At 38.4% G+C, this 16,960-nt stretch overlaps 1 protein-coding gene across 2 annotated transcripts in view; it reads left to right on the top strand.

The window, feature by feature from the left end:
- LDLRAD4 (low density lipoprotein receptor class A domain containing 4) overlaps nucleotides 1–16,960 on the top strand; it is a 294,973-nt gene that overhangs the window by 431 nt on the left and 277,582 nt on the right. The window lies entirely within an intron of this gene.

Raw genomic sequence — 16,960 nt, 5'->3', positions numbered from 1 at the left:
GGGGAATTCTGGGAGTTGAAGTCCACGCATCTTCAAGTTCCTAAGGTTGGAAAACGCTGTCCTAGACAAGCTAGCAACTAAGTGTCGGGCAAAGTGAGGGGAGGCCCAAGTTAAGGTCGGCGCCTCTTAAAGGGACCAGGCGCTGCTGGGCTGGCTCTAGGCGCGGGTGGGTGAGTGGGGAGAAGGCATTTCCCCCTTCTCCTTTCTGCCTTTGGTTGCTGTCAAGCTCCGGGCTGGGCAGGCGAAGTGCGCGCGGGAGCCGAGGGGATGCGCGGATGCTTGCTTGCTTGGCAAGGCAGGTCTCCCGCCGCGAAAGATGCGAGCGGGAAACGCCGGTTAGATCCAGGGCACTGACTGACGTTGAGACTCTTGACAGCGGGCGTACTTCTCCAAACTGCACATGCCCGGGGAAACTTGGCCAGATTTGGACTCCTCGTCTTTATCTTTCAGGAGACAAAACCCGAGCAGGAAGTCTAGAGTGGAGTAACCCTGGGGCTTCCTGAAACCGGCTCGTGTCCCCGTTACCTTTTGGAGGAGGCAGGTGGCTTACGAGAAGTTAGCCCCGTGCTATATTGCTCTTTTATTTAGTTTAAATGGGGTTTTTTTTTTGTTCGCCTTTGAGGAGGGCTTTGGGGTTTCTCCGTGCGTGACATCCGCGCGCTCTTGATAAATACTGTTTTGTGGTCTCATCCTTATATGGTAAAATAAAGCTTAGAAAGACGAAAGGCAGAGGTTTGAATTTGTAACGTGGACGGGCTGTTTTGGAGATCTTAGGGATCGTTTTAGCGTCGTGAGAGAAGGGGAGCTGCGTCTCGTGTAGTTTACAAGTAACCCCTTACCGGCGCGGGGCCGTTTCATAAGAATTGAAATGCACTACAGAAAAGGCAGAATTGACAAACTGTTTTTCAGATCAGTTTTTAAAGCATATGTGAATATTGTTGTCATTATTCGGAATAGTTCAGTTTTAAATCCCCCGACAGTAAAAATGCATTTCCACTTGACCATGTATTCCAAAATGATCTGAAGAAACTGTCGCAAAGGGGTCTGGTGTGCTATAAACTATATTATGGAATCATGTACTGTATATACACCTTTCGTGGGAGTGGTGAGAAGTGTCCACTTAAGACTGAATTAATGGGAAATCAATACTGGTAGAAATGGTTTTTTCCCCCTCTTCGTACATATTTTTCTGTTTATATATGCTTACACTTTTCTTTAAATTTTCTTTAAAAATTCAGTTTTGTTATAAATGATTATAAAATACTATAAATTTATACATGTTTATTTTATCTTACATATGTATAATTTTGCTTCCTTAATTGTCAGAATACTTTAATGTCAAGGGTGTTTTTAAAAAGCTGTAATGAACATAGAACCAATCAGATTCCTATTTTGACCTTTTTTTTCATTCAAAGAAAAGCCCAGAAACTGTCTTACGTAGCTTAAGTTAGGGTGACAGATATAATGCATTTAAAGTTTGGCCATGTAATTCTGTCTGAAAAATTTATATTTGTATATGTATATATACACATACATATATATATGAATATATATGTATCTAGCCATGTTTACTTAGATGTAAACCCCTCCATGTTCAGTATAGCTTACAATTACTTGTAGTTGAAAGTCCATCTAAAGAGAATATTGACTTTTAGCAAATGATTCTTAATAGCTTCTTGTTTCTAATTGTTCTTGATTAGCATTTTGAATGTCCTTGCATTTCAAAGTTACTCATGAAGCACAGATTTATATTTGTGTAATCTGATATAAATCTTGTTTAATGGAAATTTTATGTTTAGTATTCTTCACAACTCTTTGCAGGTGATAATTTGTATAGTGGCAATTTGTATAGTGGCAAGATCTTAACTGCAAAACATCCTATATCCATATCCATATCCATATCTCTCTCTCTGTGTGTGTGTGTGTAGTCCTTGACTTATGACCACAATTGAGCCCAGAATTTATGTTGCTAAATGAGAAATTCTGGAGCTACTGGGAAGCATGTAAATATTATGGCTTCCCTGATACTGGAAATAAATGAGATATGTTACTGGTAAAGACATTATGAAGGATGGCATAATTAAAACTGGTGAATGTCCCAGCATCATTGCCAGCTGAAATAGTGACAAAATGTTCTGCATGTCTGTGTCTGTAAAGTACAGATATTAAGTTACTGACTTTGAATGAGCCACAAATTTGTATAGTGGCAAGATCTTAACTGCAAAACATCCTATATCCATATCCATATCCATATCCATATCCATATCTCTGTGTGTGTGTGTGTGTGTGTGTGTGTGTGTGTGTGTGTAGTCCTTGACTTATGACCACAATTGAGCCCAGAATTTATGTTGCTAAGTGAGAAATTGGTTAAGTGAGTTTTGCCCCATTGTACATCTTTTCTTGCCACATTTGTTAAGTGAATCACTGCTGTTCTTAAATTAGTAACACGGTTGTTAAGTGACTCTGGCTTCCCCATTGATTTTGCTTGTCATGTGACCCCGGGACACTGCAACTGTCATAAATGTGAAACAGTTGTCAATCATCTGAATGTAAATCATGTGATCATGGGGATGCTGCAACCATCATAAATGTGAAAAATGGTCACAAGTCACTTTTTTCAGTACCGTTGTAACTTCAAACAGTCACTAAATGAACTGTTGTAAGTCGAGGACTACTTGTATTAACCCTACCATACGCCTTACATAATTATTTCTACATTTGCACAGGTGATAGACGTTCCTGTTATTAAATATTGACAGTGTAATGGGATAGGAGAGGAGGAATACAAACTGGTAACTTTGAATACCAACCGACTTATTTTTATCATAATGATAATCTTTCCTAAATATTGTTTTCTTTATCCCCAATTGTGCATTGAGTCTACGGATCTTTTTCTCCACTTAAGAATGTGGGCAAAAACTGGCATGAAACTCTTTTTAGTGTACTTTTTTTCCACTCTCCCATTCTAATGGCAGCAGTAGCTTTGTGACTGTACTTATGAATGGAAACATTTAGTAATACATAGATTGGGGCTATGCTGCTCTCTTGATCTGCTGAAGAAACAGTACGATCCAAGGCGTGAGCATCTGTGCCCTGTCCTTGTGGACAACATGTGTCTTTTTTCCCCTAAACTTTCTTTAATTAAATGTTGGTGCCAGGGCAACTTATATTGTGAGACAAGCACATGAAAATGATGTGTGAGTTCTAATAGAGGCATAACACAGTTTAAGGAAAAAAGAAAAAAAATCCCTTAAAAAATCCTAACCTGTTCCACTTTCTCTGAATCATCACCTTTTTAGTGCAACTTTGATTCCTTAGGGCAGGGGTCTTCAAACTTGGCCCTTTTATGACTTGTGGACTTCAACTCCCAGAATTCCTCAGCTAGTGTGCCTGGTTGAGGAATTTTGGGAGTTGAAGTCCACAAGTCATAAAAGGGCCAAGTTTGAAGACCCCTGCCTTAGGGGCATCAAAACATTGCCATATTTAAATCAATGCTCTGGTTTATATACGGTCCTAAACCATTGTTTGCTTGAACATGAAAAAAAACACTATTGGTTGAGCGTACTCACTCAATAGGCCAAAAACCATAGTTTACAAACTTTCTCTGCCAAAATCAAATGAAACACATCATAGCTTGTTTAAGCCCAAACAGTTTCTAAGATATATCCCCTGTTAAGATCTCAGATTCTTATAGTTGTCAAGTCAAAATTATAATAATTGATAATTCATTACTAGGAAGAATAAATGAATACTTTAGTATGGTCTTAGACCAGTAGGCAGCTAAAATATATTCAGTATAAAATATTAATGGATATAAAGTAAAATATATAGTAAATATAAGGTAAGATATATAGTAAAATAATTAGCAATCAAGATATTTAAGCTTTTTTAAAAAATGGCCTAAAATTCCACATAACTATTTCAAACCTTGAGGTATCTTGTGTGCGTTGAGTTCTCCTAACTAAAATAAAATGTTGCAACTGAGTACAGTATATACAGGGCTTTTTTTCTCATAGAACGCTCAGAACGGAGTTCCCGCACCTTTTTTGGATGGAACCTTGTAGGGTAGGCAAGGCGGGTTGTATGACGTGTGAGTTCTGGCACCTTTTTCTTTTACAAAAAAAGCACTGAGTATATAGCTTTAGAACATCTATCTGCCAATAGATATTGAATAGAAAATTTATCAGCCTCTAGAACAGGGCTCTCCAACTTTGGCAACTTTAAGACTTGTGAAGTTCAACTGCCAGAATTCCTCACCAATGTGGCTGGTTGAGGAATTCTGGGAGTTGAAGTCCACAAGTCCTAAAGTTGCCAAGGTACAGGACTGGAATATTATGGTGTCTACTCTCTAAAAATGCCAAAGAGAATGTTAATAAATATCTTGTGAAATTTTGGCATAGGCAAGTGAAAATAATAGAGAATATCTCTGGATTCCCAGTGTACAGATCTTAAAAATTCAGTTTAGGTTGTTTGGTTAATCTGCTCCAGGTATGCTGTTCCTTTTTTTGGCTATCTAGACCTACCTCTAATATAATTGCTTAGGCACAGGGCTGTAGGAAAATCGTAACCTTAGACATATAGTTGTTTGTGATGTTAGAGGGAACAGCACATTTGGAGCCAAGTTGAGCCTTACCCAAACAAATAAAATAACTAGTCAGATTTTGGCTTTATTTCTAAACAGCTTGATTTCTAATCTCCATGCCACATTAGGGATACATCTGGGGAGCAGGAAAAAGAATATTAAAAACACTGATTTTATTTTTCCAAGAGACCTGAAGTTAAAATAAAGGCTTAATTATAACCAAAGAATAACTGTGGAACAAATTTTACCATTAATAATTTTATGTCATTTTGAATAAAATTCCATCTCTGCATCCAAAGAAATTTTAATATTGTTATGACACTTTTTTGGAGGCATAATTGATGGGAAGTTTTCATTCTGGAGGCTTGAAAAACTCCTAGATATTAAAGATACATTATCTGCTCTACACCATGATCATCTAACCATCACTTGTGAATTTCAGAAAAGATCATGACTTTTGTTTCTTGATAACTAATAGCTAATTGTTCTTCTTTAGAGTGTTGGATAAGAATCTTGACTGTTCTGAAGCCAATCTGGGTTCATCACTAGAAAGAGATTCCTACTGTATGAGCATGTTTCCCATTACAGCTTTCCTTCATATGTTTTATCTTACAGTTTTCTGCTTTTTAATTTACGTTTCTCAATCTCTCATAAAACTTTTATGAATTTAATTATTCAGTTCTTGATCTTGTATACATACACAATGCTTACTTTAAACAGTGAGACAATTACGTTCTTTTATTACCACCCACTATAATTTATTTCCTTCAAAGACTCTTGGATATTTGTGAATATAGATCTCTGTACATTTATCAATGCTTTGTGGCATCCTAGTAGCACAGTTAGGTACTTGAGAGTTTTAACTATGCATTTATTATAATAGTTTTTAAATAGTGTTTCAAATTCCAGGCTGATTTGCAGTTTCCTCAGCCAAATCAGCTTTCAAGACAAATATCCAGGGTGTTTTGGAAATACTTGAGATATGTCTATGTTTAGCAGAATTAAGTATTCACATTTGCATGCCTTGAGTTGCATGCCTAATGTAGCAATAGATAAACAAATTTAGAAACAACCTGGATTTCTTAGAAATACTATTATACTATTATAAATTCAGGAGAAAATCATGTTTCAGAGGAAAGACATAGTTCACTTACTGAATAATTTCTTCTTTAATAATTACCACTGAATGAATACTTCCTATACAATGACCTGCCTTTTGCAATCTGTTTTGTTCCAGATGTCACAGATAACAGTTCTAATCATGTCTGTTACCAGGTAGTGGTCATACTGGCTGCTAATCATTTGAGTTATAGACCAACACATCTGGAATATCAGTCTGGAAGATAAGAGTTAGAAACTCAATCATTATTGGCAAAAATATATATTTGAAAACTAATTTTTGCCAGTGGCACCCATTTAGCTCAGCTTTTGTTAAAAATTTGGTGCCAATATGGTACCATATTGCTTCCTAGTTACTGGTTCTGACATGCCATTTGATAATGAGCTATGGAAATGATTGGATATAATTTACAAATGAAGATTGTTATTATGCTAGCTGTAAGAAGACATTGTTAAGAGATGCTTGAGACATGTGAGTATATTAAACATAGCCAGAGTGAAAGAGATCTTATTTGCAGTAGAAAAAATCAAAAGGATTTTCTGTATCTTAAGGTATTTTCATCTTGATTTTTGATATTCCTTAATGATGCGCTGCTGTTCATATAGGAGTAATTTTTTAAAACCAAATATTTTTTAATTATAATTTTTATTAATTGGAGTTCAAATTTCATTTAAATAAATTATGCATTGGGTAAACTGCATGGGTATATAGAAGAAACTGGTTTTGATGTACAAGTTTATTACTATGATAGATCTATTGTTTATTTGCACAAATATATGTCATGAGAAATGCAATAATTTTCACATGAAAACTACCTTTTTAGAATATGGTCATACTCATATCTCAGTTTCATTTCTTGTGAACCTATGGTATATAATAATGTACAGTAGCTTTATTTGGAGATGTTATTTATATATGCAACTTTGGTTATACTGAATTGCTGCCCAGAGAGGATTTGAAATTATGAAGAAGTGAAGTAGAATTTCTCTGTAGAGTCAATTTTTTAGATGAAATGTGATTGACTTTTCTAGAAGGAAAAAAAAAACTTCAAGAAGTACATGAAAAATAATTTGGTGCTGTTCTTAGAATGCACTAAAACTTAGTGAGGACACAGAATGTTTGCCATAAGTCTCCATAAACGCAAAATAATCATAAAAAAGAGAGAATTTGTAAATTGCATATCAATAACCAAAATTAACTTTTCATTGCTATACTTTCCATTCGAGATGGGTAGACATCTTTTCAGTTTGATTGACTGATTATTGACTGTTATGTCCTCAATATTAGTGTGTTTTTCTTCATCTATCTTGCTTAATAATTTCTCTATGAAGGAACAGAATTTGTGTTTATTCTGTAAGGCTGCAGTCATGCTGCATAATTTGAGTTGTAGTTTTATACAATTTAACTTAATTTGGCTTATTTTTGAGAAGTCACATACAGAATTGCAAGATAAGAAAGTTAGGGATAAGTTGACTTTTAATATCCTGCCTAACTTTTTATCTATGAATGAGTGTAAAAATATGTTGCATCTATGCCAATTTATGTAATTTACGTTATGATTACAAGATGCACAAAGCCATATTTATGGAAACAGTTTTAGAAAAAAATGTTCACTTATGTCACAAATTGCTTGGGTATTATGTATTATTAACGTCAGTTCTGGTTCTGCTTTTGGCTTTAAAGTAGGTCTTGGTAGTATAACTGCTTTCAATAGTTGCTTTGTACAGCACTACTGTCTGTTTTTGACCTCTCACTTTTGTGTTCTGCTTTGATTCTAATTCTTGTGTTTAAGGCTTTGATATTTCTAGTCTTTTTAAGGTTCCATTTTCTCTCCATTTTTATGAAACAATGGTTGTATCAACAATGGGGGCTAAAGAGAGCTGTGTGATAAAAATAAGAAAAATAAATGGCAGTAACTTATCATATTTTTGTTTCTTTGTCTACATACATCATTTTTTATACATTTGATATAGTCTATGGGCTATATGTGAATGTTCTCCAGTATTTAGCTACAGGCTTATTTATCAAGTCCAATTCAAATGTGCAACTTTTCAGCCTTTCACTTTACAAAAGAAGGAGCATGGTGTTGTTTGCTTGTACTCTGACTGATTCATGCCCTTATTTGAAGCCTTCCTTATTGGTGTGTTAATTGAGGGAGCAGCAGAAAGACAAACTTCCTTACGGGCAAGTAGTTACATACATATACCCCTACTCTCTAATTTATAAAGTGGAAAAGGGGGCTTTAACAAAGAATCCAAAGAATAATATCTTTATAAAGATAGTCCTCATGTTACAACCAGAGTTTCCGTTGCTAAGCAAGGCTGTTGTGAAGTTAGCTGCACCCAATTTTACAGCCTTTTTTGCTACAATTGTTAAGTGAATCATGTGGTTGTTAAGTGAATTCAGCTTTCTCCATTGTTGTGCTTGTTGGGAGCCAGCTGGGAAAGTTGCAGAGGGTGATCACATGACCCTGGGGAATGCTACAACAGTAATAAGTGCAAGAAGTAGTTGTAAGTGACTTTTTCAGTGCCATTGTAACTTTGAACAGTCGCTAAATGAATGGTTATAAGTTGATGACTACCTGTACCTAGAGTTGAAGAAATTAAACTATCTCTCCCTTTGATGTTCATGGTATTGTATGTGTAGTCTACAAAAAAAACAGAAGCAGATTTTTCTTGGGATTTGGAGGTGGATCAGTGCAAATCTACAGGTGAAACTTAAAAAATTAGAATATCGTGCAAAAGTTCGTTTATTTCAGTAATGCAAGTTAAAAGGGGAAACTAATATATGAGATAGAGTCATTACATGCAAAGCAAGATAGTTCAAGCCGTGATTTGTCATAATTGTGATGATTATGGCGTACAGCTCATGAAAACCCCAAATCCACAATCTCAGAAAATTTGAATATTACATGCAATCAGTAAAACAAGGAGTGTACATAGAACAATATCGGACCTCTGAAAAGTATAAGCATGCATATGTACTCAGTACTTGGTTTGGGCCCCTTTTGCAGCAATTACTGCCTCAATGCTGCGTGGCATGGAAGCTATCAGCCTGTGGCAGTGCTGAGGTGTTATGGAAGACCAGGATGCTTCAGTAGTGGCCTTCAGCTCTTCTGCATTGTTCGGTCTCATGTCTCTCATCTTTCTCTTGGCAATGCCCCATAGATTCTCTATGGGGTTCAGGTCAGGCGAGTTTGCTGGCCAATCAAGCACAGTAATCCCACAGTCATTGAACCAGGTTTTGGTGCTTTTGGCAGTGTGGGCAGGTGCCAAGTCCTGCTGGAAAATGAAGTCAGCATCCCCATAAAGCTCGTCTGCAGAAGGAAGCATGAAGTGCTCCAAAATCTCCTGGTAGATGCCTGCGTTGACCCTGGACTTAATGAAGCACAGTGGTCCAACACCAGCAGATGACATGGCTCCCCAAATCAACACAGACTGTGGAAACTTCACACTGGACTTCAAGCATCTTGCAGTGTGTGCCTCTCCATTCTTCCTCCAGACTCTGGGTCCTTGGTTTCCAAATGAGATGCAAAAGTTGCTTTCATCAGAAAAGAGGACTTTGGACCACTGAGCAACAGACCAGGTCTGTTTTTCTTTAGCCCAGGTAAGACGCTTCTGACGTTGTTTGTTGTTCAGGAGCGGCTTGACAAGAGGGAGTACGACATTTGAAGCTCATGTCCAGGATCCGTCTGTGTGTGGTGGCTCTTGATGCACTGACTCCAGTCTCAGTCCACTCCTTGTGAAAGTCCCCAACACTTTTGAATGGCCTTTTCCTGACAATCCTCTCCAGGCTGCGGTCATCCCTGCTGCTTGTGCACCTTTTTATTCCACACTTTTCCCTTCCACATAACTTTCTATTAATGTGCTTTGATATAGCACTTTGGGAACATCCAACTTCTTTTGCAATTACCTTTTGAGGCTTTCCCTCCTTATGGAGGGTGTCAATGATGGTTTTCTGCACAACTGTCAGGTCAGCAGTCTTCCCCATGATTGTGATTCCTACTGAACCAGACTGAGAGACCATTTAAAGGCTCAGGAACCCTTTGCAGGTGTTATGGCTTAATTAGCTGATTAGAGTGGGACCCTTTGAGCCTAGAATATTGCACCTTTTCACAATATTCTAATTTTCTGAGATTGTGGATTTGGGGTTTTCATGAGCTGTACGCCATAATCATCACAATTATGACAAATCACGGCTTGAACTATCTTGCTTTGCATGTAATGAGTCTATCTCATATATTAGTTTCCCCTTTTAACTTGCATTACTGAAATAAATGAACTTTTGCATGATATTCTAATTTTTCGAGTTTCACCTGTAGGTACAACGAAAGTTGGGCAGGCTAAAGCTTTATGAGGCTTCTTCCTGTCCATTTCTGATTTTAGATTTTGTTGTTGTTAGCTGCGAAGTCGTGTCCGACCCATCGCGACCCTATGGACAACATTCCTCCAGGCCTTCCTGTCCTCTACCATCTTCTGGAGTCCATTTAAGCTCACGCCTACTGCTTCAGTAACTCCATCCAGCCACCTCATTCTCTGTCGTCCCCTTCTTCTATTGCCCTCGATCTTTCCCAGCATTAGGCTCTTCTCCAGCGAGTCCTTCCTTCTCATTAGGTGGCCAAAGTACTTGAGTTTTAGCTTCAGGATCTGGCCTTCTAAAGAGCAGTCAGGATTGATCTCCTCTAGGACTGACCGGTTTGATCGCCTTGCGGTCCAAGGGACTCGCAGGAGTCTTCTCCAGCACCACAGTTCAAAGGCCTCAATTCTTTGGCGCTCAGCCTTTCTTATGGTCCAACTTTCACTGCCATACATTGCAACTGGGAAGACCATAGCCTTGACTATACGCACTTTTGTTGACAGGGTGATGTCTCTGCTTTTTAGTGTGCTGTCTAGATTTGCCATGGCTTTCCTCCCCAGGAGCAAGCGTCTTTTAATTTCTTGGCTACAGTCCCCATCTGCAGTGATCTTGGAGCCCAGGAAAATAAAATCTGTCACTACCTCCATTTCTTCCCCATCTATTTGCCAGGAATTGAGAGGGCCGGATGCCATGATCTTGGTTTTCTTAATGTTAAGTTTCAACCCAAGTTTTGCACTCTCCTTCTTCACCTGCAACAAGAGGCTCTTTAGTTCTTCTTCACTTTCTGCCATTAGAGTGGTATCATCTGCGTATCTTAGGTTGTTGATATTTCTTCCGGCAATCTTAATTCCAACTTTTGATTCATCTAGCCCTGCCTTTCTCATGATGTGCTCTGCATATAAGTTAAATAGGCAGGGCGACAGTATACAGCCTTGCCGGACTCCTTTCCCAATTTTGAACCAATCAGTGGTTCCGTGTCCAGTTCTCACTGTTGCTTCTTGACCCGCATATAGGTTTCTCAAGAGACAAATAAGATGGTCTGGTACTCCCATCTCTTTAAGAACTTGCCACAGTTTGTTATGATCCACACAGTCAAATGCTTTAGCATAGTCAATGAAGCAGAAGTAGATGTTTTTCTGGAACTCCCTAGCTTTCTCCATGATCCAGCGTATGTTGGCAATTTGATCTCTAGTTCCTCTGCCTCTTCGAAATCCTGCCTGCACTTCTGGTAGTTCTCGATCCACATACTGCTGAAGTCTAGCTTGTAGGATTTTAAGCATGACTTTACTAGCATGAGAAATGAGTGCAATGGTGCGATAGTTTGAACATTCTTTGGCACTGCCTTTCTTTGGGATTGGAATGTAAACTGATCTTTTCCAATCCTGTGGCCATTGTTGAGTTTTCCAAATTTGCTGGCAAATTGAGTGTAGCACTTTTACTGCATTGTCTTTTAAGATTTTGAATAGCTCAGCTGGAATACTGTCACTTCCACTAGCTTTGTTGTTGCTCAGCTTTTCTAAGGCCCACTTCACTTCACATTCTAGGATGTCTGGCTCGAGGTCAGTGACCACCTCATTGTGATTATCAGGGACGTTAAGCTCATTCTTGTATAGTTCTTCTGTGTAATTTTGCCACCTCTTCTTAATCTCTTCTGCCTCGGTTAGGTCCCTGCCATTTTGGTCCTTTATCATGCCCATTTTTGCATTAAACGTTCCCTTCATTTCTCCAATTTTCTTGAAAAGATCTCTGGTCCTCCCTATTCTATTGTTTTCTTCTATTTCTTTGCACTGTTCATTTAAGAAGGCATTCTTATCTCTTCTAGCTATTCTCTGGAATTCTGCATTCAATTGGGTGTATCTTTCTTTTTCTCCCTTGCCTTTCGCTTCCCTCCTTTCCTCAGCTATTTGCAAAGCTTCCTCAGACAGCCATTTTGCTTTCTTGCATTTCTTTTTCTTTGGGATGGTTTTGGTTGCTACCTGTTGTACAATGTCGCGAACCTCTGTCCATAGTTCTTCAGGCACTCTGTCTATCAGATCTAATTCCTTAAATCTATTTGTCACCTCTACTGTATATTCAACAGGGATATGATTTAATTCATACCTGAGTGGCCTAGTGCTTTTCCCTACTTTCTTCAGTTTAAGCCTAAACTTTCCAAGGAGAAGCTCATGGTCTGAGCCACAGTCAGCTCCTGGTCTTGTTTTTACTGACTGTATAGAGCTTCTCCATCTTTGGCTGCAGAGCATATAGTCAATCTGATTTCTGTGTTGACCATCTGGTGATGTCCATGTGTAGAGCCGTCTCTTGGGTTGTTGGAAAAGAGTGTTTGCTATGACCATCGTATTCTCTTGACAGAATTCTATCAGCCTGTGCCCTGCTTCATTTTGCACTCCAAGGCCAAACTTGCCTGTTATTCCAGTTATCTTTTGGCTTCCTACTTTAGCATTCCAATCCCCCATGATGATAAGAACATCATTTTTTGGTGTTAGTTCTATAAGGTGCTGTAGTGCTTCATAGAACTGGTCGATTTCATCCTCTTCAGCACTGGTGGTTGGGGCATAGACCTGGACTACTGTGATATTGAATGGTTTGCCTTGGATTCGAACTGAGATCATTCTGTCATTTTGAGGATTGTATCCCAGTATTGCTTTTCCTACTCTTTTATTGACTATGAAGGCTACTCCATTTCTTCTGAAGGATTCTTGCCCACAGTAGTATACCTGATGGTCATCTGAATTAAATTCACCCATTCCTGTCCATTTTAGTTCGCTGATACCTAAGATGTCAATGTTCAGTCTTGTCATCTCTTGTTTGACCACATCCAGTTTTCCTTGATTCATGGATCTTACATTCCAGGTTCCTATGGAGAAAAAATCTTTACAGCATCGGACTTTCCTTTCACCACCAGACACATCCACAGCTGAGCGTCCTTTCGGCTTTGGCCCAGTCGCTTCATTCTTTCTGGCGCTACTAGTACTAGCCCTCTGCTCTTCCCCAGTAGCATATTGGACGCCTTCCGACCTGAGGGGCTCATCTTCCAGCGTCATATCGTTTTGCCTTTTGGTACTGTCCATAGGGTTTTCATGGCAAAGATACTGGAGTGGGTTGCCATTTCCTTCTCCAGTGGATCACGTTTTGTCAGAACTCTCTGCTATGACCTGTCCGTCTTGGGTGGCCCTGCACGGCATAGCTCATAGCTTCATTGAATTACGCAAGCCCCTTCGCCACGACAAGGCAGTAATCCATGAAGGGGCTGATTTTAGATAGAAACTGTTAAAATGGGCATGTTATTAATTTATCATATCTCATCATATTCAGTGTTCAGAAATCATATTGACAGAGAAGCAAATAGACCTTAGAAAAGAAGCAGAAATGCTTTTATTTCTAGAGTGTTTTTAAGTCAGTATGAATTCTTGCTTTAAACAAAACATTTTGGAGATAGCAATAGTATAAAACATTGCTCGAAGTGGATCATGTTAACTAAAAGAGAGCATGGGATGTATTTGCTGGGGAGAAAAGTGAAAGGATCTGGTTGAAGAAAGATTGAAGAAGCTGAGAGGGAATTTACTAGACTGGTAAAGAAATTTGAATTTACTAGAGGGGAAGAAACATATAAATTTTACAGACACCAGTACTTTTCTCAGTAGTGGCTGTCAATGAACTTGAATTCTCCTGATGATAGAAACAATCTCTGCTTCACAGGAAGGACATTCATATAATTACACCTATTCTGTTATTACTTATATAATGTTTCAGTGACATTGTGTCCCACCTAGACTAGTTCTGAATTCTACTGGTGCTATGGCTACTCCAAGTTGAAAACAATGTTCTGTTCCATGACTAATGCTTTTGTCTAATCACAAATGTAAGTTACAAGAATTTACTGAAATTTCTTTGGTTCACTAAAGCAGCAATGTGTGCAAGAAATGATAGATTTTTCAGACTGTTATGTGATCGTGTAAGTCTGTGCTTGCCAAAATCCAGACAGTCTGTCAGCATTACATGTTGGAGATAAATAAATTACTGTGTCTTAAGATAGAATTGTCATTGCATTTGATGCAATTCTGTGATACATATGTATAGATTTCTGCTAATACTGTGTATTCCAGTGAGATCAGGTAACATGCTTGGCACCTGGTTATTTATTTTGTTGACAATATGAACTTTTATAAAGTATCTTTGTTATTTATGGACTGTATAAACAGGCAGAACTGATTTTCTAAAATGACAATTTAACATGATAACCCACCACGTATGTCCCTTCTTTAACATAACAATTACCATTTGGAAACTTCTTTTGGAAAGAATCGGGGACTGTAACTAATGGATTCTCAAGTTATGCATTTTGGCAGTCAGAGTTCCCTTCTTGTCTGGATTGAAGTGATTTGAACTAGAATCCAAGAGCTAGAATTAATAGTATTCTTTATTACAGGAAAAGTAAAAATTACAAGAATTCCAGCAAGTATTGTTTTCAAATGAGATCCCATGTATTATCTCTATATGTAGGCATAAATCTATATATTGCAGTTTTAAGGTGCAAAACTCTTGTCCATTTTCTCCTCCTTTTTCTGTGCAGAGTGTTGGATGTCTTTGTCATTTTTTTGAAATACTGGCAGTCTTCATCTGTTCTTTGTTGTGGTAACTGTCAGACTAACTCTCACATCTGCCTGGGAATTGCTAGGCTGAAAATTATTGTAAATTATTTTTTTATTTTGAGTATTTTATCTGCCTATCAATTTGAATTCTTCAGCTGTATGCACAATTTTAGGCACCCCTGGTTAGACTGTAAATTTTAGTGAATCCCTAAGTGAATCCCTAAGACCCAGACTGTGTCTTATACTATCAAGCATATGACTTAACATGGCTAAAAGAATGGATAATTCTCAGACATAAAGGACTGTTATATCTAGAACAGGGATCCCCAACACCTCGTCCATGGAACAGTACCAGGCCGTGGCATGCCAGCAACCGGTCCACACAAACAAGGAAAGCCCCATCTGCAGGATGCAGACAGCACACAAAACCATGCCCTCTCTGGTCCACAGAAAAACCTCTCTCTACGTAACCAGTCCCTGGTGGCCAAAGGGCTGGGGACCTCTGATCTAGAAAGACATGATTTGCAACTGGAATGGTGTTGTGTTGTGAGTTCTTCGCGCAGGAAAGGAGACGAGGCAAGTGAGTTCAATAAAGCTCATGGTTTATTGCTTTCAGGATCTGAACTGAGAATTGGGCTGCAGCTTGCAGCAATTTATAGCCTGGCCCCTAGGGGGCAGACAATAGGTTTAAAGCAACCCATTGCTGCATAGGGGCAGCCAATAGCAGCACTGGAGACCTGGAGTCTGGGTTGCTGGAGAGCCGTTAGCTGCTCCAGCTTACCACGTGGTGTTACAACTGAGCCCAATACATAATAGATAGCATGCACTTTTATGGTATGAGAAGAATAAGACTCATAGATACTTTCAAAACCACTACGTAGGGAAAATATAAAAGCTAAAATCTAATTGAAAATTCCAGGATGGCTTTCAATGATGGAAGCGTTTGTTTACCTGAGCCTAGTGCAATATGAAATTTTTTTGACATATAAGGATATTTTGGATCCTGAAAGGAAACTAACATCTAAACAAGAGCTTTTAGACCAGGGTATTGAATTATCAAGGGATGCGGTGGCTCAGTGGGTTTGGACGCTGAGCTTGTCGATCAGAAGGTCGGCAGTTTAGCGGGTCGAATCCTGAGTGCCGTGTAACAGAGTGAGTGCCTGTTACTCGTCCCAGCTTCTGCCAACCTAGCAGTTCGAAAGCACATAAAAATGCAAGTAGAAAAATAGGGACCACTACGGTGGGAAAGTAACAGCGTTCCGTGCGCCTTTGGCATCTAGTCATGCCGGCCACATGACCATGGAGACATCCTCGGACAAGCGCTGGCTCTTCGGCTTTGAAACGGAGATGAGCACCGGCCCCTAGAGTTGGAAACGACTAGCACGCATGTGCGGGGGAACCTTTACCTTTACCTTTATTGAATTATCATTGTGGCCTCAATTGCAAATGCAATCGAGATATGATAAAGATTTGAAAATATATGGCTTTTATAAAGAACAGACAATTGATCAGATATTGCTGACCTCAGATGAAAAACTGATTAAGACACTATATAACTTTTTATTAAATTTGAAAATGGAGGATGAACAAGTGAAAAATACAGTGATACAATAGGCAAAAAGCTTTGGATATAATATAGAATTAGAGAAATGGCAAAATCTTTGGGAAAGAAATTATAAATTGACCATGGCAACTTCTTACAAAGAAAACTTATATAAAATGTTTTATAGATTGCACTTACCACCTGTTAGATTAGCAAAAATGTTTAAAAATGTGTCTAGTAAGTGTTGGAAATGTAACCAAAAATCTGGCACATATTATCATTTGTGGTGGACCTGTGTTAAAGCAAAACAAATTTGTACAAAAATACACACTTGGTTAGAAAAGTTGTTAGGAAAACATGTAGATTTTAAACCTGAACTTTTCTTACTAGGTATAATACCAGAAAAATCTGATAAGCAAAGTGTATATTTAACATTGCATGTACTAACAGTAGCAAGGATTGTATTTGCTCAGCACTGGAAGAATGAACACCACTAGACGAAGAGATAATCAAGAAGATATTGGACTGTCCTGAAATGGACAGACTTACATTGAGGATCAAAGAGAAAGAAGAATAAAGAATATTTTCAAACATGGAATTTATTTTATCAATGGTTGGAAAAAAGGGGTAGAGACTAAGAATATAATGAAAGAGATGGTGTTAGACTTACAGAGAAAAAAGAAGGAACCTACCCCACTTTACATCGGGGAGGACTGTGTAGAGAGAGTTTCCTCCTTTAAATTTCTGGGAGTCTACCTCTGTGAAGA

The sequence above is a fragment of the Vipera berus genome, assembly GCF_964194415.1.
Source record: "Vipera berus genome assembly, chromosome: 3".
Lineage (NCBI taxonomy): Eukaryota > Metazoa > Chordata > Lepidosauria > Squamata > Viperidae > Vipera > Vipera berus.
The sequence above is the reverse complement of the archived record's forward strand: the minus strand, read 5'-3'. Positions and strand labels throughout refer to the sequence as shown.